The sequence below is a fragment of the Palaemon carinicauda genome, chromosome 11, assembly GCF_036898095.1.
Source record: "Palaemon carinicauda isolate YSFRI2023 chromosome 11, ASM3689809v2, whole genome shotgun sequence".
Classification (NCBI taxonomy): Eukaryota; Metazoa; Arthropoda; class Malacostraca; order Decapoda; family Palaemonidae; genus Palaemon; species Palaemon carinicauda.
In genome coordinates, this window is record NC_090735.1 from 129,222,839 (window position 1) to 129,248,619 (window position 25,781).

A 25,781-nucleotide genomic window follows, 5' to 3' on the forward strand; every position below is an offset into this window, starting at 1 on the left:
TACGAGCCTCCTTATCTGACTCTTCCTTTTTCTGTTGTCACATAGTGTCTTTCACAATAGGTTTGAAATCAATTGCTTTACCTGGCGCTACCGTGTCATCCTCAACCATGTCTGAATTTTTTTTTTTTGTCTCCTTATGCAGGTCTTTCAGTTTAATGTCCAGCTTGGTTTCTAGGGCATTCATTCTGTTCTTCTCAACCCCCTTCATGAGCTCATCACATCTGGATTCCAACTTATAGTCTTGTTTCCAGCAGACATTGGCCTTGCTTGCACACTAAGGGTAAAATAAAAATAAATCAGGTCTGCTAAGGGCTTCATACTTCGCACCAGGCATATTAATGCACACTGTACAGTCGAATTTCAGCCGATCACAGCCAACAAGCTTGTCAGCTTAATCATTGAAGTCTTTTGTGCACACTTGACAAGTCCAGGTTGCATTAGATTTCTTGGTTGGCCTCTTAAGTGATGCAGTTCGAGTTTTCCCCTGTTTTGTGCTGTCTGGCCTCCTCTTAAAAAGTAACACAGTTTAGTTGGAGAGTATTTTTCAAGCTATGACATCCTGTCCACCAACAGTTTGCCCCATTAAAACCTTCGTTGTTTGCAGACGCACAAGTTCAAAGACAAGACCTTAATTCCTTCGTCCTTTCTCTGTAGTCATCTGTATCTTTTCTGTTAGACCTCTTTAACATTTACTTTATAAAGTAACTGCAGTTTTCTCCGGCTGTTGCACTTGGGAGATGAATGGCCTTCCATGTCCCAGTGCCAGACAATATAACCCAAATTCATTAATCTAATTCATATAAGATCGTACTGTATACAGTATATTAAACCAAGATTTAGAAGCATTAGATAAACCTTACAGAATAAATATACAAAAACAAATATCAGGTTTCAGGCATTCACTCTTCTCAAGTTTAATTTAATAATTGACGTCCATATATAGGTGAAATACATATGAAAGTATTTTTTAAGTGTAGCGAGACTGTAATTGTATAATGATGACTTATGTCAAGGGTTATAAATATGTAGAATATCTAAGATAACTTATAAGATTGAAGACAAGTACCACGCCTCCTACATCACTTGCTTTTGTTTACATCTTTATCAAAGAAAACAGGAATATCTCATCCTCTTTGTCATACCATTTAAACCTTTTAAATATAATAATAAAATTTTAGTTATAATAGTTGATTATGATTTACCTAGATAAGGAAACGAAATTTTATATTATTATTAAATTATTTTTAAACTATAGAAACATCTTTTCTATAAATCCAGTGAATTAATTTACTTTTAAAATACTGGAACAGATCGTCGGAAATGGCCGCTCTCCGCTCGAGTGTTTACATTGAACTGGACAGTTTTGAGTTCAAGTGTCGAAGTGCACTGTAATTCAGAAATCTCCGTTGAACGTTTACAATGAATATCTGTTTGGTAGGGAGTGAAAATAAAAACTCAAATCTCATATATGTGTATTTTAAGTGTACCCCGGAAAACGTAATTAGGCCTACGGTATAATCTTACGACCCCGACTTCGGTAAAACCAAGTTAGACTAACCCAGAGGAGGTGAGTATATATCTTAATCTATCTATGCTAATTTGTTTTTTTATTTTTGATTGTATGACTCAAAGCATTTTGGTTAGATGTGCTTGTAACCCTTCATGTTTGACCCGTGTGCGTGACACTTGCCTACGGTAGGCACAATGAACTTTTGGAGTGGGCGTTCCTCTTTTAGGTAGGTCTGCTATTATTATTATTATTATTATTATTATTATTATTATTATTATTACTTGCTCAGCTACAACCCTAGTTGGAAAAGGAGAATTCTATAAGCCCAGGCCCCAACGAGGAAAATAAACCAGCGAGGAAAGGAAAGAAGGAAAAATAGTATATTTCTAGAGTAACAACATTAAAATGGATATTTACTATATAAACTATAAAAAACTTTAACAAACAAGAGGAGAAATAAGACAGAATAGTGTGCCTGAGTGTACCCTCAAGCAAGAGAACTCTGACCCAAGACTGTGGAAGACCATGGTATAAAGGCTATGGCTCTCCCCAAGACTAGAGAACAATGGTTTGATTTTGGAGTGTCTTCCTAGAAGAGCTGCTTACCGTAGCTAAAGAGTCTCTTCCACCCTTACCAAGAGGAAAGTAACCGCTGAACAAATACAGTGCAGTAGTTAACCCCTCGACTTAAGAATGGGGTAAATATATACTTTAATTTCTAGCCAAAATACATGAACCATAAATTATTACTACTCGTTATCTTGTGTTTTATGTATTTCTGACCATGATTATTGGGGAAAAGCGCCCGTTCATGAGTTTTTGCACTCCCTCATATAAAGACAATTATGGGGAACCCCAGTGGGGGAAATCTCAGAAACGAGTGATTTGCAACAATGATAATGGTCAGAAATGCAAAATAAGCACAAGATAACCAATTGGTAAACTATATAGTTTATATAAGTGGCTGAAAACTGGTCAAATCATGATTATTCATCACTTTTGTGATAAAAAAGGGTACAGAACCTAACAAACTCACCTAACCTAACCTAGTAGTTCCCAGGTCACAACCTCTAGCCGAGGGCAAGCCCCCTCAGACCCCCATTCCTAGGTCACATCCCCTAGTGCAGAGGCCAAGCCCCCTAAACCCCCCTTCCCAGGTCACAAACTAAATCACTTTGTGATTGACACAGTCTTTTTTTTTTTTTTTTTTTTTTTTTTTTTTTTTTTTGGCAATCTTTACAGAAGCTTTGCAGTAGAAATGTGCAAGTCTTCCCTAAAAATTAAGTCAGAATCGGACCTTTGAGTCGTTGTTTCGCGGTTTTCTTTTAATTTCACATTAGTAACAATGGCTTTACACTGAACGGAGAGCATTTCCATCATAATCAATTGTCGGCATAAATGAAATTACACAAAATTTTGAAATAGGTTTATGTACTTCCCCCAAGTTCCCTCTTGGAGAAGTCTTTATGTGATGTTGGATAAGTTGAAACTGAAGGGGAAGGTAAAAAAAAAATGGCTGTTGTAAAACGACATCCGGGAACTTATGAAGAGGTACTTGTTAGCTGCTTATCGGTTTAAAAAAAGAAAAAAAAAAAAACACTACAAATACGTCATTGTGAATGCACAGAAAGCTCCCCTAAACGATGGAAAACAACGTATGGGCAATAAGTTCCCTTCATTCTTTAAGATGTAAACAATGAACTTAGAGTGAAAAACCTAATAAACATCTTAATAGATAGATACGTAAGTTATTATGCTCCAGCCTCTATTAACCATATAGAGAAAAATACCAAACTAGCCAGCATTCGTCCATTTCTTACAGCGAATTCCAGTTTCGCTAGTGCTAAAAGTATCTTATATTTACAAAGGATGGTACAGAATTGGGAAGTCTTAGTTAGAGTAGGCATTTAATTTTTCGAATTGCTGAACCCCAGGCTAAGCTGATATTGATACAGTAGTCACAAATATTAAGGCCAACATAGGCTAGGCCTAGAGAAGCTATCAAATACTGACCCGTGCACTAAGTTTCTTTAGTTAGTAAAAAGGCTGTAGTAGTTTCTATTCCATTTGTAATATTGTCAAAATGGCAAAATTCAGTTTAATTATAGTTACGAACAGGAAAAGTTTTCCTACTAAAAGACAACTTTTTCTTAGAGAAAAATGCCTGTTTTCTTTCAAATAAATACTGAAATTTATATATATATCTTTCTATCCGTCAAAAATGGGGGACCCCAGTGGGAACCCAGGGTTTTTGGGAGAGGAAAACATACTGGGAAAATGGTATACAATGGTAAAACAAACCTATTCTTCTCTATACATTATTTTCTCCGACGTATAATAAATCCATGGAAATCTGCGCTAATTATCTATACTGCATCCTATACTACTGGTATATTTTTCATTTGTTTGTTGTCATTCTACAAAGCGGTTTTATTCGCTCCCGTTCATTCGTAGCTACAACGTGTTAACAAGTTTTAGAGCTTCTGCGCATAAACCCCGCCCTCCTTTATTTTGACCAATAGGATTACTCATTTTCTTATAAGCCCTCCTCATTTTTACCCACGACATTCAAGTATTCTACTTGATCTGACCCTTCTAATACTGTATGTGTCCATTTGTTTATGCAATACCCACATGGACATATTACGTTTTACCCAAGTCATTCAAGTATACTACGAGACTTGAACCCCCTAATATTCGTTAATGCAAAACTCACCTGTAAATATCTCACTTTCACAAGTTTAAAATTGTTTCCATACCCCTTTCAAACATCTTCTCCCTTATTAAAACATTTCAATTTATTCCCATACACTAATATTTATTCCCTTCATTTTATCTTAATATTTTTTCGTCATATCTGTTATTTTAGGTTAAGTTAGGAAATCATACTGTGAAACCGGTATATACCTCTTATGTTCATAAGTTTAAAATTGTAAATATTTATCCTTTCCTACATTTTATTTTACTATTTTTTCGACATTTCTGTTTCTTCATTGTTATTACCTTATAACACCCAGTTTTCACATAAATACTTCCTCTGAACAAGTTTCACTCAAGTTCATTTAAGTTTATTATATAGACTCCGTTCTGTTTCCGTTAACCAATCACGTACCCATATGTATTGAAAGTAATATACAGTAGTCGGGGTAATATTTCCCCACCCCCTTTTCTTATCACTTCAAGTGCTCGCTTCAGTCCCTTCCCAAGCCTTTTTCCATATGCTGCTGTTTACGTGTACTATTATGGAACTTCCTATAGAAATATATAATGTTTGTATTTATTCGTACATGGAAGTCGCAGGGAAGTTTCATGGAAATTACAATGGTACACCAAATGTAGTTCACCTTCCTAAAAGAGCATAATGTCATACCACAAAAGTTACAGTGCCCGAAGTGTTGTGCCTGGTTAACAGTTGCCAGAAGACCCGGATGTTCCCCAGCCTTCGATGTCCCGATCATGGTGTCCTTATTTTTTCTTTGTTTAATTACCTGGATAGAGAATGCAGTTCAGTATTAATGTTACATTGATATATGCAGCTCACCATTACCGCTTACCAATACATACGGAGCTTGATGTTTGCACGGTGAAGCAAGAACCATTAGATTTTCTACCAAAAAAAATTTAGTTGGAATAATTATCTAAGAAATAATAATCCTTTATTGATGGTAGTGTGCGCAGCTCATGATTACAGCTTGCCAGTACATATTAAGCTTGATGTATTTATTTTTCCGCAAGTGAAGCGAGCGCACGGCGGAGCAAAAACCATTAGATTTTGAACACAAGACTTACCTGGTGGTTATATATATAGCTTACATCCCTGACGTCACGGCAGAAAAATTCAAAACTCTCGCCGATTGGATAGCCAGGTGTGCTACCCATGCGCCCCTGGCGAGGTACCTGGAAACCATTCCCTCGGTATTCATATCTTCCCTACCGGCGCTAGCGGTAACATTGGTTGGATATTCTCCTCGCGTTTTGACTGATTATTGCTATCCCTTTGGTAAAGTACAATAATTCTGGTTTATGACTCTTGCTTGATTGATTTTTCGTTTTGGATACTCTAGTTATATGTTTGGATATTGATTTTTTTACCCTTGCTTGTATTTGATCTCTCTGTCAAAGTTCAAAATGGCTACCCCCTCTAGTGGTTTTAGGGTGTGTGCTAGTGGGTGTAAGACCTGTTTATCAAAGGCCTCCATTGATCCTCATTCATTATGCATTAAATGTAGGGGTAAAGTTTGTAAACTTGATGATAGGTATGACGAATGCCTTATTTTGTCTGATCATGAGTTGCTTAATTTCAATCGTTATATTCGTAAGTTAGCTAAAGATAGGGTAAGACGTAGTTCTTCTCTTTCCTCTAAAGATTCCTCTTCCTATGTCACTGTTCCTATTCCTTCTCCTGTAGTGGCAGTTCCAGATCCCGCTACGAGTACCATGAATGAACCAACACTTAAGGATACGATGTTGACTATCCAGGCGTTGGGTATGAAGGTAGAGTCTATCGCTGCGGATAGAACGCAGTTAATGGCCGATGTTAAACAGCTAAAAAGTGAAAGTGTTAAAGGTATAATGAGTGTTATTAGTGCTGTGGAGGGTACGCCTGCTCGGGCTTGTCGTTCTCCTAGTCCTGGACCTCTTCCAAGCTCCCCAACCCCTGGGAGAAGGAATGTCGAATGATGAAAGGAAACGAGAGGCATTATTTCCCGAGCAGACGTTCCCTCGAGCGTTCGTGATTTTTCCCAGGATATTCGCTCTTACCATGGAAAAGGTGAAGTTAAAAAGTTTGGCTGATCATTGGAGGATGATTTACCTGATAGAGGTTGGAGTCAAACTTCTAGACCTCTTAAGAGGAAAATTGACCTATGTCCTTCCAGGACATCGCAAGCAGACTGTAGTCATTGGAACAGTCCTGAACGCTTTTCGTCTGAAGGAAGCTCGCCTTCTAAGCGGCCTGCTAGGACATTAGTTGAAAATAGTCCTGCTGTTGAGCAATTATCCTACCTGGCCGTAACATCCTTTCATGCTCCTTCGCCTCCTTCAGATTGGATCTCGCCCGCTGTTCGTTCTAAGCGGTCTTTGAGCGGTGAAGAGGAAGAACTTGCGATAAGTGTTTCGCAAGACACTAATTTTAAGATGTTGCAAGAAATGCAGCAGAAACTTTCATCTTTCATGAAAGGCTACCAACCTACTGAATCCTCCTCTCTTAACACTAAGCGGCGCAAGGTGGAGAGACGGTGAACGCTTGGTGATAAAGTTTCTAAACGCGTTGAGTGTACGACTACGCACAGAGATGATAGGGAAAGTAAACGTTCTTCACGAAAGGCTGATCTCTCGGGCTTTCAGCAAGTCGAGTGTTCTCCTAATCGAGCTGCTGTTCATGTGCTTAGCAGTGATTGTGATAGTTCTGCTGAAAGCGCTTTCAAGCATTCAGCTAGGCGTGATGTCGAGCGTGCTCTTGAGCGTCCTCCCATCGCGCGTTCAATAGAACGCGAGCGTCCTCCCATCGAGCATTCAATAGAACGCGAGCCTCCTCCACGACGTGACGTAGAGCGTGACCTCATCGAGCGTTCAGAGTGCAAGCGTCCTCCCATCGAGCGTTCAGCTGAACGCTAGCGTCCTCCAGAGCGTGACGTAGAGTGAGACCTCATCGAGCGTTCAGAGCGCAAGCGTCCTCCCATCGAGCGTTCAGCTGAACGCGAGCATGACGCCAGGCGTCCTCTCATTGAGCATTCATCGGAACGCAAGCGTTCTTACATCGAACGCCCTCTTGTATGTGATGCAGAACAACAAACATCTAGACAGGACTTTGGACTTATTGCAACGGTTCTTAACTCTGACCGCGTGGATCGAGAGCGTTTTGAGGAGCAGTGAGACTTGTTATCAGAGGAAGAAGTTGATGTTCCTCTTTCACCTTCCAAACCCTTTGAGGAGTTATCTGAGGATGAGGACTCTAAATCTTTTCGTCATTCGGTAGACTTAAAGAAGCTGATGAAGATTTTTCATGTTGAGTTCCCAGAGTCTTTTATTCCTGTGGCTCCACGATCGCCTCCATCAGAGTTTACTTTAGGGAAACCTAAGAAAACGTCTCTGTTCACTAAAATGGTGCTCTCTCGTTCATCTAAAAGAGCACTTGAATTAATGGGAGACTGTATGGGTGCCAAGAAAGAGCAAGGGAAAGCGGCCTTCGCATTTCCCCCTACTAGATTGGCCTCTAGATCTAGTGTTTGGTACGATACAGGGGAGGTTCTCGGCTTGGGAGTTCCTGCCTCTGCCCAAGGAGATTTCTCAAGCCTGGTAGACACTCCTCGTAGATCGGCCATGAGAAAGACTAAGGTGTTTTGGTGTACTTCCGAATTAGACCATTTATTTAAAGGTGTTTTCAGAGCCTTCGAGGTATTTAATTTCCTTGATTGGACTCTGGGGGCCTTGGGCAAAAAGATGTCTACACTCAATAAGGAGACTCTTCGAACCTAATCCACGTCATGTCATGCATGGATAAGGCATTGCGAGACGGGGCTAATGAGTTAGCTGCAATTTTTACAGCAGGAATTCTCAAAAAGAGACCCCAATTGTGTTAGTTCCTGTCTGTGGGAGTTTCATCCTTTCAGAAATCAGAATTATTATATTCTCCACTGTCGTCATCTCTGTTCCCACAGAACCTTATTAGGGAGATTTCTTCTTCGCTAACACAGAAGGCCACTCAAGACCTGGTCTCAAAGATGGCAAGGAAAGTGTTGCCACCTTCTTTCATTAGCCTCAAACCTAAAGAGATTGCTCCTTTTCAAAAGTTTTCTCAGCCCTTTCGAGGAAGACCTTCCGTTAGAGGTAACTTCAGATCAGATGGAAGGGGGACTAAGAAAAGAGGAGCAAGAACAGGGCGAAGCAGAGTCTGACTGCTTTCACCTTCAGGCAGTAGGAGCCAGACTAAACATCTACTGGCAGGTGTGGGAGAAGAGGGGTGCAGATCCTTGGTCAGTCCAACTTCTATGGAAGGGCTACAGGATCCCTTTTATAAATCAACCCCCTCTAAGGTTAACTCCTGTGGATCTCTCTCCCAAGTACAGGGAGGAATTAAAGAGGCAAGCATTACAGCTACAAGTGTCTCTCATGTTGGAGAAGGGAGCTGTAGAGAAATTACAGGACTGGAAGTCACCAGGCTTTTACAACCGCCTTTTGCTAGTTCCCAAGAACTCCGGGGGATGGTGTCTAGTTTTGGACATAAGTGCTCTCAACAACTTCATCCAGACAACAAAGTTCTCAATGGAGACGACAAAGTCGGTGCTTGCAGCGGTAAGGAAGGGCGACTGGATGGTATCACTGGACCTTCAGGATGCTTATTTCCATATCCCGTTTCATTCAAAGTTCAAGCACTTTCTGAGATTCGTTTTCCAAGGAGAAGTCTTTCAATTTCAAGCCCTGTGTTTCGGCCTCATCACCGCCCCACAGGTCTTTACGAGACTTATGCTCAATGTAGCAAGGATGTTCCACTCAAGAGGCATCAGAGCCTCCCTGTACCTGGATGATTAGCTTTTAAGAGCCCGCTCTCAAGATTGCTGCCTGAAGGATCTTCACACAACTTTGAAGTTGACAGAAGAATTGGGTCTTCTAGTCAACAAAGACAAATCTTCACTGATACCTTCTCAAGAGATAACATATTTAGGAGTGATGATTCGGAGTCATGTTTTTTGGGCTTTCCTGTCTCCCTTAAGGACAGAGCAAGCACTTCAGAAGATACGTGCGTTTCTAGGAGAGCAGAGGTGTTCTGCGAGGAAGTGGATGAGTCTGTTGGGAACTCTCTCCTCTTTGGAACAGTTCATCTCTCTGGGAAGGCTGAACCTTTGACCACTCCAATTTCACCTCAACTCTTGCTGGAACAAGGAGAAGGATTTGGAGAAGGTGTGTGTTCCGATCACAAAGTCAGTGAGACACTGCCTGCAGTGGTGGAACGACTCGATCAAATTTCAAGAAGGTTGCTCAATAGAACTGAAGAGCCCAGACCTAGTGTTGTGTTCCGACGCCTCGGACTCGGGGTGGGGCCAACACTGGGCAATGTGGAAGCATCAGGGGTGCGGATGGAGATTCAGAAGTCTTTCTACATAAATCAAAAGGAGCTGCTTGCAGTTCTTTTGTCCCTGAAGAGCTTCGAATGGTCAGTACGAAACAAAGTGATTCAAGTCAATGCAGACAACACCACAGCATTGGCCTACATTGCCAAACAAGGAGGAACACACACTATTTCCCTTTGCGAGACGGCGAGAGAGCTGCTCATTTGGGCAAAGGAAAGACAGGTGACCTTACTTACAAGGTTCATTCAGGGGGAAAGGAATGTTTTGGCAGACGGTCTCAGCAGGAAAGGACAAGTCCTATCCACGGAGTGGATTCTACACCTAGAGGTGTGCAAGAGTCTGTGGAAACTTTGTGGTCGCCCTTTTATAGATCTTTTCGCGACTGCAAAGACCAAGAGACTAGAGACATATTGCTCCCCAGTGCCAGATCTCGAGGCAGTACACACAGACGCGTTCCTGCTAGATTGGGCAAATCTAGATGTGTACGCTTTTCCTCCGTTCAAGATCCTGTACAAAGTTCTTCAAAAGTTTGTGACAAGCAAAGGGACCAGAATGACCTTGATAGCCCCCCTCTGGCCCTCAAGAGAATGGTTCAGAGGTACTGGAATAGATGGTGGATACTCCCAGAAGCCTCCCTTTACGAGTAAATTTACTCAGACAGCCCCCACTTGGTAAGAAATCATCAAAATCTCCAAAGTCTTCGACTAACTGCCTTCAGACTATCGAAAGACTCACAAGAGCTAGAGGCTTTTCTAGGAGGCAGCTAGGGCGATTGCAAGGGCTAGGAGGTCTTCAACCATCAGAGTATATCAATCCAAGTGGGAAGTTTTCAGGGAATGGTGCAGGGTCAACTCTGTTTCCTCTTCCAGTACCTCTGTAGCTCAGATTGCTGATTTTCTTTTGTTCCTGAAAAAGAAACGAAGTTTTACTACGTCAACAATCAAGGGATACAGGAGTATATGTTGACGACTGTGTTCAGGCACAGGGACCTGGATCTTTCAAATAATAAGGATCTACAAGAACTAATTAAATCCTTTGAGACAACAAAGCAACAACACCAGGATTCACCAGCTTGGAATCTTGATGTTGAGTTAAAATGTCTGATGAGTGACAGTTTTGAACCCCTGCACTGTACATCTATGAAGGACCTCACAATGAAAACCCTTTTCTTGGCTAGTCTGGTAACAGCCAAGAGGGTTAGTGAAGTCCATGCTTTTAGTAGAAATGTGGGTTTTCAGGACGGTAAAGCAATCTGCTCATTACAATTGGGTTTTCTCGCTAAGAATGAGCTCCCTTCCCAACCTTGGCCTAAGGCCTTTCAGATTTCGCACCAGGCGGACATGGTTGGAAACGAGCTAGAGAGAGTTTTATGTCCAGTAAGGGCCCTCAAGTTTCACTTAGATCAAAGACTTTAAAAGGCAAGTCGGAAGCACTGTGGTGCTCGGTAAAGAAACCTTCCTTGCCAATGTCCAAGAATGCTCTATCTTACTTTATTAGACTTCTAATTAAAGAGGCTCATTCTCACTGCAGTGAGACAGACTTTAGTCTTTTGAAAGTAAAGACTCACGAAGTAAGAGCAGTGGCAACTTCAGTGGCAGTCAAGCAAAATTGTTCCTTGCAAAGCATTATGGACACAACCTTCTGGAGAAGCAAATCTGTGTTCGCCTCACACTATTTGAAAAATGTCCAGACTCTATATGATGACCGATATACTCTGGGACCGTTTGTAGCAGCGGGTGCAGTAGTGGGAGAAGGATCCGCCACTACTTTTCCATAATCCTAATAGCTTTTCTGTCTCTTGGAACTTTAGTTCGGTGATTTTATGGTTGTCTTGTGGCGATTGCGACAGTCTTCCCCAATCATTGATTTGTCAGGTGGTCTTTTTTGTTCCTTGAGAGCGCCCCGGAATGGGTATTAGAGGAGGTTCTGTCACAAAGAGATGTGATCACCGGTTGGCAGCTCCTAGGGATCTTCAGCCCCCTGAGAGGACCGCTGGATCTCATAAGGATAGCAGACATAATGGCAGAGTATCATTGAAGTCAGCTTCCTTATCAGGTACGAAACACTTGAGTTTATTTTGTATTTTAGAAACTCTTAAGCAGAATTCCAACTATATTGGCTGTCTCTAACCCTCCACCAAAGGTGTTAATCAGCTATATATATAACCACCAGGTAAGTCTTGTGTTTTAGAATATTATTTCCATTATGAAATAGATTTTTTGAACATACTTACCTGGTGGTTATATATAATTAAAATCCCCCCCCCCTCCCCTCTAGAGACTAGAGGCATGGAAAATATGAATACCGAGGGAATGGTTTCCGGGTACCTCGCCAGGGGCGCACGGGTAGCATACCTGGCTATCTAATCGGCGATTGGCGCAAGTTTTGAATTTTTCTGCCGTGACGTCACGGACGTAAGCTATATACAGTATATAACCACCAGGTAAGTATGTTCAAAAATTTATTTTATAATAAAAATAACATTTTAGGGTAAAGCATTTTGAACAGAAAATATGTTTTCCTGTAGTAAATAGTGTAATTTCACCAAATTTGACTTGATTTCAATTATATTAATATTAGTGAAACAAAGTAGCCAAACTGGTTGTTCTGTTTGTTTGCGGTTGAAATGAAGGTCAAATTTGGTTGAATCGCGTTATTTTCTACAGGATAACATATATCATCTGTTCGAAATTTTTTCCCGTCCGTAATTATAATTTTACCAAAAATTCTGCCAAAGGTATATTTTTACCTGTGGAATGCTCAGATATACTTGATGTCCCAGAACAGGATAAGTAAAATGTTTGGTGTACTTAGGCTTGAGGGAAAGATATTTATCTGGGCAATTGCCAATGTACAGTAATGAATAATTTGACCTTTCATTCTGTAACTAGCCATATATGACATTTCTAACATTTTTGCTTATGATCCAAATGTGTACTTTTTATCTGTGTAACAATCCATAGCCTGTATCTTTAATATTGGTAGCTCCATTGGGAAATTGGGATTTTTTTGACGGGTAGGGAAATTAGTGACAAATGAGGATATACATTATTCAAAACTTATCGGAGTTCGGAGGGCAAGTCCCACTGGCTTGGGAGAGCTAACCCACCAGCATCAGATATTTTTGGTTAGCTTTATTAAACACTTTACTAACATGTAATTTAGAAATATTTTTCAAGTACAGTAATCATAATTAAACCTTACCCTATAGGTAAGGTTTCTAATTGGGATCTCCTGCTTTGTTTGATAAGGGTTTGTAATAGGTTAACCAAGTGTTTTAACAAAAGCAGTACAGTAAATATTAGTTGTTCCGTAACTGGAATACAAACCTACGCTATTTATGAGGGGTATTACTTTTGGCGAAGCTGAAAGGACGAGCCATTAGAATTTTAGCGAGGGTTAACTACCTGTCCTGCTACTTAGTGAGGGGCAGGGGGGTTAGCTTGCTACACCTCCTACACCCACCTGTGATTGAGCTCACTTTGCTTTTGCCTTGGATGGTGAATGGTTGTTGCCGCTCTTTCATCCTCACCAAATTTTTGGACTGCTATTAATGGTTTTTGTGCTTTTCCTTTTTCAGTGTGTGTGTGTGTTAACTTCTGCCGACCATGCGTACCTGCTCTGGACTTGATGGCCGCCCTTACGGTACTTTCATGTCTGCCGAGGACACCGATCCTCACATCCTTTGTCCCTTCTGCAGAGGTCAACAGTATGATAATGATGATAAGTGTAGAGTGTTGGGAGTGGATTGCCTCCCAGTGGGAAAGGTTTGGGTGATGGCGGAAGAAGTCTAAGTGGGACTCTTCTCCTTTAAAGGTTTCTTCAAAGCAGAAGAAACCCAGGGCTTCTTCCGTTTCCTGACCATCCTTCGAAGCTTCTGCTCATTCGGTCAACCTTGGTCCTCGAGAGACGGTGTCGCTTCCCCTAGCAAAGCGGCCTCACCTCTCCCCCCGGAGGCTCCACGACTCTTTCTCCCTTATTACAGGTCTGGTCATCCTTGGGGTTACCGGGTCTGCTCTCCAAGGATAACTTCCTGCAGCTTCTTCACCTTGGTGCTTGTGTGCAGCCCTCATCGATGTCAGAGGTGGATCCTCTTGCTTGTGTCAAAGTTGTTGTGTCAGAGGCGTTGTCCGCTGTCCATCCAGCCGATGCCCCTGTTCTTTCAGACTCTTCACCTCCCTGACGAACATTCTTCGAGGGGGAAGCAAAGTACTAGGCGCGTCTTTCCTGCAAGTTTTTCTCCCCCTCAGGGGAGTTCACTCATAGAGATTCCTCTTTGGAGGTCTGCTTGCTGATCCACCAGCCCCCAGAGGGCGTCATCGTCATGCTCGCCCTCCTCTTCACCTTAAATGTGTGCCTTCACCTTTGGTGACGAGACGCCTCTTTGGCTCTTCAGCTTTGTCAGCGCAGCCTTCCTCTGCAGAGGAGCCTCCTCGTTCGTCGTCTTGTGGCCCTCGATCTTCACCTGCTCCTGGACCTTCTTCCGACGACGCTGCCGCTAGTCCTTTGGCCTTGGACTGTCCTGTGGATCACGCGCTATCCCCTTCAGTGGATGTTCGTCCTTCCAAATGAAACAACCCTTCTCCAGTTCATCCTATGTACGGATCTTCTGCGACTCGCCATCCTCCTAACTTGCCGTCTCCATTCTTGACTCCTCCAGTTCTGCATCTGCCTGCTCGTCGTGTGACCACACGTCATTCACTTTAGAGTCATCCTCACGCGCGATCGTCATCGACACCTCATCATCAGCCAATAGCCAACACGTCCGCCAGCACCCCAGCAACCTGGGCAACGCCCTCCTGTCTGTCAGCGCTCGCGCCAACGAGCAAACACTTCTCGCCACCCAGATCGTGCTCCAGCTGTGCACCAGCGTGCCAGAACTCACCAACACACAAGCGCTCACCAGCACGTCAGTGCTCAACAGTGGGCCAATGCTCTCCAGCGCACCAGCATTATCCAGCTCGCCAGCTCACCAATGTTTGCCTGCTCGTTGGCACACAACTTATGTAATTAAAAATGTCTAAAATATAAACGCTATTTTTATGAATAGTACTTACCTGGCAGTTATATATATATAGCTGATATCTCTAAAGCTATATACTGTATATATATATAACTGCCAGGTAAGTATTCATAAAACTTTGTTTTATCATAAAAACTCCATTTTCAATATTAAACTTACCCGATAATCATGTAGCTGTCAACTCCGTTGCCCGACAGAATTCTATGGAGGGATACGCCAGCTATCACAATACTAGAAGGGGGTGTATCTACCAGCGCCACCTGTGGCCAGGTACTCAAGTACTTCTTGTTGACACCTCCTCAATTATTCCTCTGTCGTGCTTCCGGCAAGACGTTCTGGGATACGCTTATGTTCTTGGAGTATTTTCACGACTTTGGTGAAGTATTTCTCTTTGATTTCGGCTGTCGCTTTACTGGAAACTTCTATATTAGCTTAGTTAGCTTTTGGAATTAATTTGATTAATTATGCCGACCCTTCCCTTAGACGGAAGTGTTGGTGTCTAAGAGAGTATAGACTCTCTTTCTTAATTTTGCTTAACAAAAGTTATAGATTTATTTTATATCTCTCCGCCTCTTATAGGCCTCTTCGATTAACTTCCTTTTATTATAAACTTATTAAAATTAATTTTTATATTTGTTTATATTCGACCTTCCTAATAGTAGGCGGTCTTTTCTTGGTACCGAAGTTAATTAACATTGAGCCCGTCATTTCGGTTTTACCTGTTAACATATTATGCTATTTCCGCCACAGAGTTTGAAAGAATTTCTTTGATAGTCTCGTACTGTTTTCAAAGTTGAACTAACGTTTTGTTTTGTCTCTGCAGTTGTTGACGTTCAGAACGTTCAACTTGCACTCTATCGTTACGATAGAGAAGAATGTTCACGGTTTCACGTTGCAGTAAGAGTAACCGTGTCTAGCGTTTTGTTCATTCTTTCTTAACTTAATGGTTTTGATCCTAATAAAGGAACTTTTCAGTTTTTTCCTTTAACAATAATATGTTTTAACGATATATATATGATTGGGCTCTTCTCTCAGGTCTAAGTCAAGAGAGAGAGAGAGAGAGAGATAGAGACGGAGGGAGAAAGAGGATAAACGTTTCATTCAAGCCTGCCAGGCGTACGAGTAACGTCGTTATCGTTTTTGCTCTTCTCCCTAGTCTCTTTAGGGGAAGAAACTAAACGTTTCTAGAGTGATCTAGTGTTTAGTCTCTTTCCAGCCACTGAATTATCTTTCATTAGATTTTTCTGTTACATTGTAATTCTGTTTTCGCAATTACTAACTTTTGAAAAAGGATAGAATTGCGTGTTTCAGGTACAAACCACTTAAAGTTTCGAGTTCAGTGAAATAAGTGCAAACAGAATCAAAGTGATAAGTGATTAGCGCAAAGTATGTCAGTGTTGTGCGTGAGGGTACTTTTGTGCGCGCCAGTCGTCCTCCCAGTCCGGGACCTCTTGTAAGCTCCCAAGCCCAGGGGAGAAGCAATGTCGAAGGGCAGAAGGGTTCAGCAGGCCTTGATCGGCGCACAGAAGTATCCTCGGTGGTTGTGGGCGTGTCTTACCGAGACCGTCACTCCCACCCGCAGACGATTGAGCCCTTATTTTGCTCGTCTGCAGAAGAAATTTAGGGGAGAAAACGCTGGTCTCAGGTCTCAAGACCTTTTAAACGTAAAGTCCAGACCTATGCCAGACGTACGAAGTTAGAGTTCACAGTCATTGGGTTAGCTCTGACTCTCCTCAGTCATCAGTTGAATGCACTCCGCCTAAGAGGAGTAAGGTTCTGCCACAACAGAGCTCGACTGTTAAGGCTTTACCTCAGCCTACTGTAGTTTCTGCCGACCCCAAGTGGACTCTACTACAGTCCATGCAAGCACTGCTTTCGGACTTGATGCGTGAGTGTCGGGCTGAGAGTGTTGCGCATCCGCCTCCGCCTACACTCCCTCCGCCTATGCTCGCTCCGCCTGATCGCAGTACCACCTGCCAGGCGTACGATGTTGTGGACTCTACTACAGTCCATGCAAGCACAGCTTTCGGACTTGATGCGTGAGTGTCGGGCTGAGAGTGTTGCTCCTCCGCCTCCGCCTACACTCCCTCCGCCTACACTCCCTCCGCCTACACTCGCTCCGCCTGATCGCAGTACCACCTGCCAGGCGTACGATGTTGTGGACTCTACTACAGTCCATGCAAGCACAGCTTTCGGACTTGATGCGTGAGTGTCGGGCTGAGAGTGTTGCTCCTCCGCCTCCGCCTACACTCCCTCCGCCTACACTCGCTCCGCCTGATCGCAGTACCACCTGCCAGGCGTACGATGTTGTGGACTCTACTACAGTCCATGCAAGCACAGCTTTCGGACTTGATGCGTGAGTGTCGGGCTGAGAGTGTTGCTCCTCCGCCTCCGCCTACACTCCCTCCGACTACGCTCGCTCCGCCTGATCGCAGTATCACCTGCCAGGCGTACGATGTTGAGCCACGTGCTGAGTTTGCTGTTCCCAGTGGTGTTCAGCCTCCGCCTTCCTTAAGGCAACCTTTACAATGGGATCAGGAGGATTATACCTCTCTTCCTCCGCCTCCACTTGCTGTTCCACCAGTGATGCAACACTCGGTTGAGGTACAACAACCTCTCCCGTCCATGAGTCAGTCTCCTCAGCTCTCGCTGCAGCGAGCTCAACCCTCCACAAGGCAAGCACCACAACACCTTAGCCTTGCGCCTCAGGAGCCTCAGCTTGCTAGACATTTACCTTGTTCTGCGCAGCCTCTTCCTCATCGCGCTCCGCTCACACCACAGGAACTGGAACTTGCTACTCTGCTTCCGCCAACCGCTCAGCAAGCGCAACCCTTGGGTTCAACCACTCATGCTAGGAGTCAGCCTCCTCCACCCATGCGCCTTCCTTCTGCTTGTCTTTTATTCAGCCTTTGCAGACTGAGCCTCAGGTGTTCCCTCAACAGAGTCTTGAAGAGGAAACCACAACTATTGTTGTTCCAGCTCGTTATGACTCTGCTGTTCAGCATACCTTACCTCCATTTTCAAACCATGGCAAAAATATGAATCATGAGTTATGAATGTAAGGTAAACATTATGTTGATTTTTAATCCCCATGCAGACATGCATAAAGCACTCTAGCACTGGTCATGGAATTTCTGAGAAATGTTAAACGCCATGCACACGCTCTGCTTTCCTTACAGCAGGCTCTGCTTACAGCAGGCTCTGCTTACTACATGCTCAGCATACAGCATGCTCTGCATTCAGCATGCTCTGCATACAACATGCTCTGCATTCAGCATGCTCTGCATTCAGCATGCTCTGCATACAACATGCTCTACATACAGCATGCTCTGCATACAGCATACTCTGCATACATCATGCTCTGCATACCTTACCGCATGCTTCTCAGTCACACATCTTGGGTTGTTGCCAACTCACTAGACTGTCAAGCAGTTTCATAACGTTGCCTTCTAGTCTGCTGCTTTTGCACCAGTGAACCCTCACTCAGAGAACTTAGCTTTTCTAGGATAAGGTCCCTGTAGATGAGAAAGTTCTTTTCTCCCTCCTTCTGATATTCCCTTGAGGACTCTGTCATTTGGAGGGAACCTTTAGCTGCATAACCTCTTATGGACTTTTATTTAAGCATAACATGCTTACAGGGAAGGTTATGGTTCCACTTCAGTCGCTAATCCCGTCTGTTACCACACCTGCTCCCATAGACCTTGAGCTGTGTTGCATGACATGCAGTCCAAGCTTAGTCCTTGTTAGAGGATTTTTTGTTTACGGAGTCAATGTGTCACGGGGAAGACGTTCAACAACCAACAGAAGTGACTTGTTGTGACGCAGTGCGGCAACCTCAGCAACCCGTTAAGGAGTTGTCTGTACGACCCAGACAGTCTAGACAGATTCGGGTTGTCACTGTACTTCCTCGCTTGCCCATGATTGACAGTTCACAGACTGTGCAGCAGTATCATGATCTTGTGTCCGGCTCCGTCAGACGACTGGCTTTTAAGAGCTCCCACAAGTCGTCGCTGTCTGGAGATTTTCTAAGGGACTATGGATCTGACCAAGGAACTGGGCCTCCTGGTCAATTTTGAGGAGTCTCAGCTCGTTCCATCCCAGACCATTGTCTCCTTGGGTATGGATCTTCAGAGTCGAGCTTTTCGGACTTTTCCGTCGGCCCCAAGGATCTTCCAAGCCCTAGAATGCATCCAGAGCATGCTGAGAAGGAACCGATGCTCAGTCAGGCAGTGGATGAGTCTAACAGGGACACTTTCATCGCTGGCCCTGTTCATCGAGTTAGGGAGACTCCACCTCCGCCCCCTTCAGTATCATCTAGCTGCTCACTGGATAAAGGACATGACGCTAGAGACGGTCTCAGTTCCTGTTTCCGAAGAGATGAGGTCTACTCTTACGTGGTGGAAGAACAGCATTCTTCTCAAGGAAGGTCTACCATTGGCTGTTCAGACCCCCGACCACCGTCTCTTCTCGGACGCATCGGACACGGGCTGGGGTGCGACACTGGACGGACAGGAATGCTCGGGAACATGGAATCAGGAGCAAAGGACACTTCACATCAATTGCAAGGAGTTGTTGGCAGTTCATCTGGCCTTGATAAACTTCAAGTCCCTCCAGCTAAACAAGGTGGTGGAGGTGAACTCCGACAACACCACAGCCTTGGCTTACATCTCCAAGCAGGGAGGGACTCATTCGAGGAAGTTGTTCGAGATCGCAAGGGACCTCCTCATTTGGTCAAAAGATCGAAAGCTCACGCTGGTAACGAGGCTCATTCAGGGCGATATGAATGTCATGGCAGATCGCCTCAGCCGGAAGGGTCAGGTCATCCCCACAGAGTGGACCCTTCACAAGAATGTTTGCAGCAGACTTTGGGCCCTGTGGGGTCAGCCAACCATAGATCTATTCGCTACCTCGATGACCAAGAGGCTCCTCTTGTATTGTTCTCCGATTCCAGACCCAGCAGCAGTTCACGTGGATGCCTTTCTGCTGGATTGGTCCCATCTCGACCTGTATGCATTCCCGCCGTTCAAGATTGTCAACAGGGTACTTCAGAAGTTCGCCTCTCACAAAGGGACACGGCTGACGTTGGTTGCTCCCCTCTGGCCCGCGAGAGAATGGTTCACCGAGGTACTGCAATGGCTGGTCGACGTTCCCAGGACTCTTCCTCTAAGAGTGGACCTTCTGCGTCAACCTCACGTAAAGAAGGTACACCCAAACCTCCACGCTCTTCGTCTGACTGCCTTCAGACTATCGAAAGACTCTCAAGAGCTAGAGGCTTTTCGAAGGAGGCAGCCAGAGCGATTGCCAGAGCAAGGACGACATCCACTCTCAGAGTCTATCAGTCTAAATGGGAAGTCTTCCGAAGCTGGTGCAAGGCCAATGCAGTTTCCTCAACCAGTACCACTGTAACCCAGATTGCTGACTTCCTGTTACATCTAAGGAACGTAAGATCCCTATCAGCTCCTACGATCAAGGGTTACAGAAGTATGTTGGCAGCGGTTTTCCGCCACAGAGGCTTGGATCTTTCCTCCAACAAAGATCTACAGGACCTCCTTAGGTCTTTTGAGACCTCAAAGGAACGTCGGTTGTCCACTCCAGGCTGGAATCTAGACGTGGTCCTAAGGTTCCTTATGTCATCAAGATTTGAACCGCTCCAATCAGCCTCTTTTAAGGACCTCACATTAAAAACTCTTTTCCTCGTGTGCTTAGCAACAGCTAAAAGAGTAAGTGAGATCCACGCCTTCAGCAGGAACATAGGTTTCACATCTGAAACGGCTACATGTTCCTTGCAGCTCGGTTTTTTGGCTAAAAACGAGCTTCCTTCCCGTCCTTGGCCTAAGTCGTTCGAGATCCCAAGCCTGTCCAACATGGTGGGGAACGAACTGGAGAGAGTACTTTGCCCAGTTAGAGCTCTTAAGTACTATCTAAGAAGGTCAAAACCATTACGAGGACAATCAGAAGCCTTATGGTGTGCTATCAAGAAGCCTTCTCTACCAATGTCTAAGAACGCAGTTTCTTACTACATCAGGCTTCTGATTAGAGAAGCAAATTCTCATCTGAAGGAAGAAGACCTTGCTTTGCTGAAGGTAAGGACACATGAAGTGAGAGCTGTGGCTACTTCAGTGGCCTTCAAACAGAACCGTTCTCTGCAGAGTGTTATGGATGCAACCTATTGGAGAAGCAAGTCAGTGTTCGCATCATTCTATCTCAAAGATGTCCAGTCTCTTTACGAGTACTGCTACACCCTGGGACCATTCGTAGCAACGAATGCAGTAGTAGGCGAGGGCTCAGCCACTACATTCCCATAATCCCATAACTTTTTAACCTTTCTCTTGAATACTTTTTATGGGTTGTACGGTCGGCTAAGAAGCCTTCCACATCCTTGTTGATTTGGCGGGTGGTCAATTCTTTCTTGAGAAGCGCCGAGGTTAAAGGTTGTGATGAGGTCCTTTAGTATGGGTTGCAGCCCTGTATACTTTAGCACCTTTGAGTTGATTCAGCCTCCCAAGAGGAACGCTGCGCTCAGTAAGGAAGACGATCTTATTAAAGGCAGAGTAACGGTTCAAGTCGACTTCCTTACCAGGTACTTATTATTTCATTGTTATTGTGGATAACTGATTATATGAAATACGGGATACTTAGCTATCCTTTAGTCTTGTACACTGGTTTTTTCACCCACCCCCCTGGGTGTGAATCAGCTACATGATTATCGGGTAAGTTTAATATTGAAAAATGTTATTTTTATTAGTAAAATAAATTTTTGAATATACTTACCCGATAATCATGATTTAATCGACCCTCCCTTCCTCCCCATAGAGAACCAGTGGACCGAGGAATAATTGAGGAGGTATCAACAAGAAGTACTTGAGTACCTGGCCACAGGTGGCGCTGGTAGATACACCCCCTTCTAGTATTGTGATAGCTGGCGTATCCCTCCATAGAATTCTGTCGGGCAACGGAGTTGACAGCTACATGATTATCGGGTAAGTATATTCAAAAATTTATTTTACTAATAAAAATAACATTTTTTATGAATAGTACTTACCTGGCAGTTATATATATATAGCTATAGAGATATCAGCTATATATATATATATATATATATATATATATATATATATATATATATATATATATATATATATATATATATATATATATATATATATATATATATATATATATATATATATATATATATATATATATATATATATATATATATATATATATATATATATATATATATATATATATATATATATATATATATAACTGCCAGGTAAGTATTCATAAAACTTTGTTTTATCATAAAAACTCCATATTTTGTCATCCCCTTAGCTCCTTCAATCTCATCAAAATGTAAGACTAGCGCTCTCCTGCGCACCAGAGCTAGCAAAGGCTCTCCATTGCGCAAGCAGGCGCCCCCTCCGCTAGTGCAGAGCAGACATCGTCATCAGGCAGAACCAGACTCACCTCTGACTTCAAGGAAGTCGTGCTGGAAAATGCGTCTGTAGGCTGGAGACCAGTTATCAACCTCTTAGCTTTGGACAAGTTTGTCAAACAAACTCTGTTCAGCATGAAGACGGCAGACACGGTCAGACATGCGGTAAGACCACAAGACTTCATGTGCATGGACCTAAATGGTGCGTACTTCCAGATCCCAATCCATCTGTCATCAAGGAAGTAATTAAGATTCAGCCTAGATAACAAGAAATACCAGTTCAAGGTACTGTGCTTCGGTCTTTCCACAGTACCTCAAGTCTTCACCAGATTGTTCGCCCTAGTGTCATCTTGGGCACACAGGATCGGCATCCGTCTCCTCCACTATCTGGATGACTGGCTAATCATAGCAGACTTGGTGTCAACCCTTTTTCAACACCATGACAAACTTCTGAGGCTTTGCCAGGATCTGGAGATCATGGTAAACCTTGAGAAGTCCTCCCTGCTTCCCATGCTAAGACTAGTATATCTATGCATGATAATAGATACCAATCGCCATAAAGCCTTCCCATTAAACGACAGGATAATGAGGCTGAGAAAGGTAGCAAGACCCGCTCTGAAACGAGAGGAACTCCCAGCCTAGACGTGGCTACGTCTCCTCGGAAACCTATCATCTCTGGCCCGTCTAGTTCCCAACGGTCACCTCAGGATTCGATCTCTCCAGTGGCGACTCAAGTCCAGGTGGATCAAGTCTTCAACTCCCTGGACACCCTGATCCCCATGGGACCAGTAGAACAGATGGACCTCGAATGGTGGGTGTCAGATGAGAATCTTTGGAAGGGAGTAGATCTTCTCGTCCTCCTCCCAGATTTGATGCTCTACTCAGATGCTTCCAAAAAAAAGGGTGGGGGTCCCACGTGCTGCACCACATGACCTCAGGCCTCTAGTCAGAGTTAGAAGAATACCTCCACATAAATCTTCTAGAGACGAAGGCCGTCTTCCTGCCCCTTCAACAGTTCCATCACGGCCTGGCGGGCCACTCACTGGTGGTTATGGACGACACCACAGTAGTGGCTTACATCAACAAGCAAGAAGGTATTTTTCGCAGCCTCTATCCCATCTAGCAGTAGATATATGAAATGGGCTGAGATTCACTTGATACCAGTATCAGGACGCTTCATTCCAAGCAAGAGGAATGTGCTCGCCGACAACCTTACCAGAGCATCTCGTATAGTGAGTACCGAGTGGTTTTTGGGTCATCTAGTAGCCAACAAAGTCCTGACTTTGTGGGCGTTCTCCAACTGTGGATCTCTTCGCAATGGCCTTGAATTTCAGGCTCCTGTTGTACTGCTCCCCAGTCCCAGATCCTAAGGCTCTCTGGCAAGATGCATTCCAACAACGGTGAGACAACATCGACATCTACGCATTTCCTCCGTTCTGTCTGATGATGAGGATACTCAACAAGGCCAGAACATCGGTCAATCTCTCAATGACATCATGTAGAATGGTTTTCGGACTTTCTGCAACTCCTGACGGAATCTCCAAGATATCTCCCTCCACGACATAATCTACTCAGACAACCACATACCAACAACTTCCACAAAGCAGTAGCTTCACTACAACTTCACGCCTGGAGACTCTAGCATCTCCTCATTCAGAGAGGATTTTCGCAACATTTTGCGAGCAGGATGTCTGGATACCTGCGGAAATCGTCAGCAGCAGTCTACGTGGCAGAGTGGAAAGTCTTCTGTGGTGGGTGTTGTGGAAGGGGTATCTCTCCTCTCGATGGCACTATTCCAGCAATAGTGGAGTTCCTACTGTACTATATTTGCGTGAAGAAATGCGCCTTTGAGTCTCAGCGGTAAAAGGCTGTCGCTCAGCCTTAAGCCTCGCCCTTAGACTGAATGGAATGGACATTTCCTCATCGCGGGAACTTTCCATACTCATACGGAGTTACAAACTGCCCTCAGTCGGAAGTGAGACCTCCCCTGTGGAACATAGTTATAGTTCTCGGGTCATAGAAGTGACCTCCCTATGAACCATTACGCCAGGCAACAGATCGCCACCTGACTTGGAAGACGGTGTTCCTGCTAGCCTTAGTTTTGGCTAAATGAGTCTGTGAACTTTCTCATATGACATCGCCCATTCAAGGGCATTGGGAGATTTAACGTTCAGCTTCGTCCCTGAGTTTGTTGCTGAGACTCAGGATCCAGGAGTGGCAGATCCCAGATTCGACTCCTTCTTGATTTCGAGTCTGTGCTCTGTAACAGATGACCCTGATCATCTCTTACTTTGCCCATTTAGGAGTTTAAGGCTTTACCTCAAGAGAACAGCTGCAGGTCGTCCCCGTGTGCGTGCACTTTTCGTCAGTACAGGGAGGAACAAGAGTAGTGTCACCAAGAATACAATCTATGCTTGGATTCGCAGGGTCATAGACCATTTCCTAAATCTAGACCCCCCTCCTTCATGTCGCCCCAGAGCCCACGATGTCTGGTGTAGCTATGTCAGTGGCCTTCAAAAGAAACTTCTCAGTGATGCATGTTCTACAGGCTGGGGTGTGGAAAAGTCAAAATACGTTCACAGCCTACTAACTGCAAGTCGTGACCCACAGGAGGCTTGATACGTTCTCTATCGGCCCTGTGTTGGCTGCACAACAGCTGGTATAATACCTCAAGCTCCTTATTGGACAAGTAGTAGAAGGTTGGGCACTGTTACCCGATTTTAGTCTACGAGAATGAAAAGGTTTGACTGGCTCTTATTCTTTTCTTCATCCTTCCCTCTCTTGGAAAAAGCAGCAACCTGGGTTATCTACACAAGCTAACCTCAAACCACTGCAGGTAAACCATGCTTCCTTGTGTACCTAATATCAAGTTGCGTCCCTATAGCCGGGCAAGGTAGTGTTGGGAAAGTCTTGGTTACAACAGGTTTTCCTACAAAAGACTTGGAATAACTTCTACCTTGACAGTCACACTGCTAATATCTCAACACACAGTTTGCATAGGCAAGATATAGTGAGGTGTGGGGGCCTCCTTATTTTTGGTACATACCTATTGGCAGGGACGTCCACCCTCCTAATGGTTGGGTCACCCCTGATAAATAGCGTAGGTTTGTATTCCAGTTACGAAACAAATGACAAATTCGGAAATAATTTGTATTTTTCCCAACGATACATACTTACCCGCCAACCCTATCCCCCTTAAAGTCCTGCCCACAAGCAAAGTGAGCTCAATCACAAGTGTGTGAAGGTAGGGGTAGTGAACTACCCCTTCCCCCCCTCGCTAACTAGCGGAATGGGTAGTTAACACACGCTAAATTTTAATGGCTCGTCCTATCAGCTTCGCCGAAAGTAATACCCCTAATAAATGGCTAAAGGTTTGTATCGTTTAGAAAAATACAAATTATCTCCGAATTTGTCATTTTTCCCATCTAAGGATGACCCTTCTATGTAAAAGACAAGGTTTGCATTTGTCCCAAAACAAATGACAAATTTGGAGGTAGAAGATCCTCAACTTGTTAACATCCGACTTACAAACATTTGCAGATACAAACACAAATCCAAGCGAAATAAAAAATCACAGATATTGTATCAAAAGTTCATAATGAAATTCTGTAATAAAATATATAATTTAGTGTAATAAGCAAGACGACATTTGTATTATGAAATGGGACTATTTTTTGTACGTACAGTAATTTGTATTTTTCCGAACTATACAAACTATCCTTCACTCATACTTTCCTG

The 25,781-nt window shown here is 43.7% G+C and overlaps 1 protein-coding gene across 1 annotated transcript in view; it reads left to right on the forward strand.

Annotated features, from left to right (window-relative positions):
* The first annotated feature begins 1,310 nt into the window (after positions 1 to 1,310).
* Positions 1,311 to 25,781, forward strand: part of Mrtf (Myocardin-related transcription factor) — a 253,621-nt gene continuing 229,150 nt past the window's right edge. The window contains exon 1 of the mRNA XM_068383404.1: positions 1,311 to 1,567. The gene's annotated coding sequence lies outside the window, so the exon portion shown is untranslated. The remainder of the gene's footprint in view (positions 1,568 to 25,781) is intronic.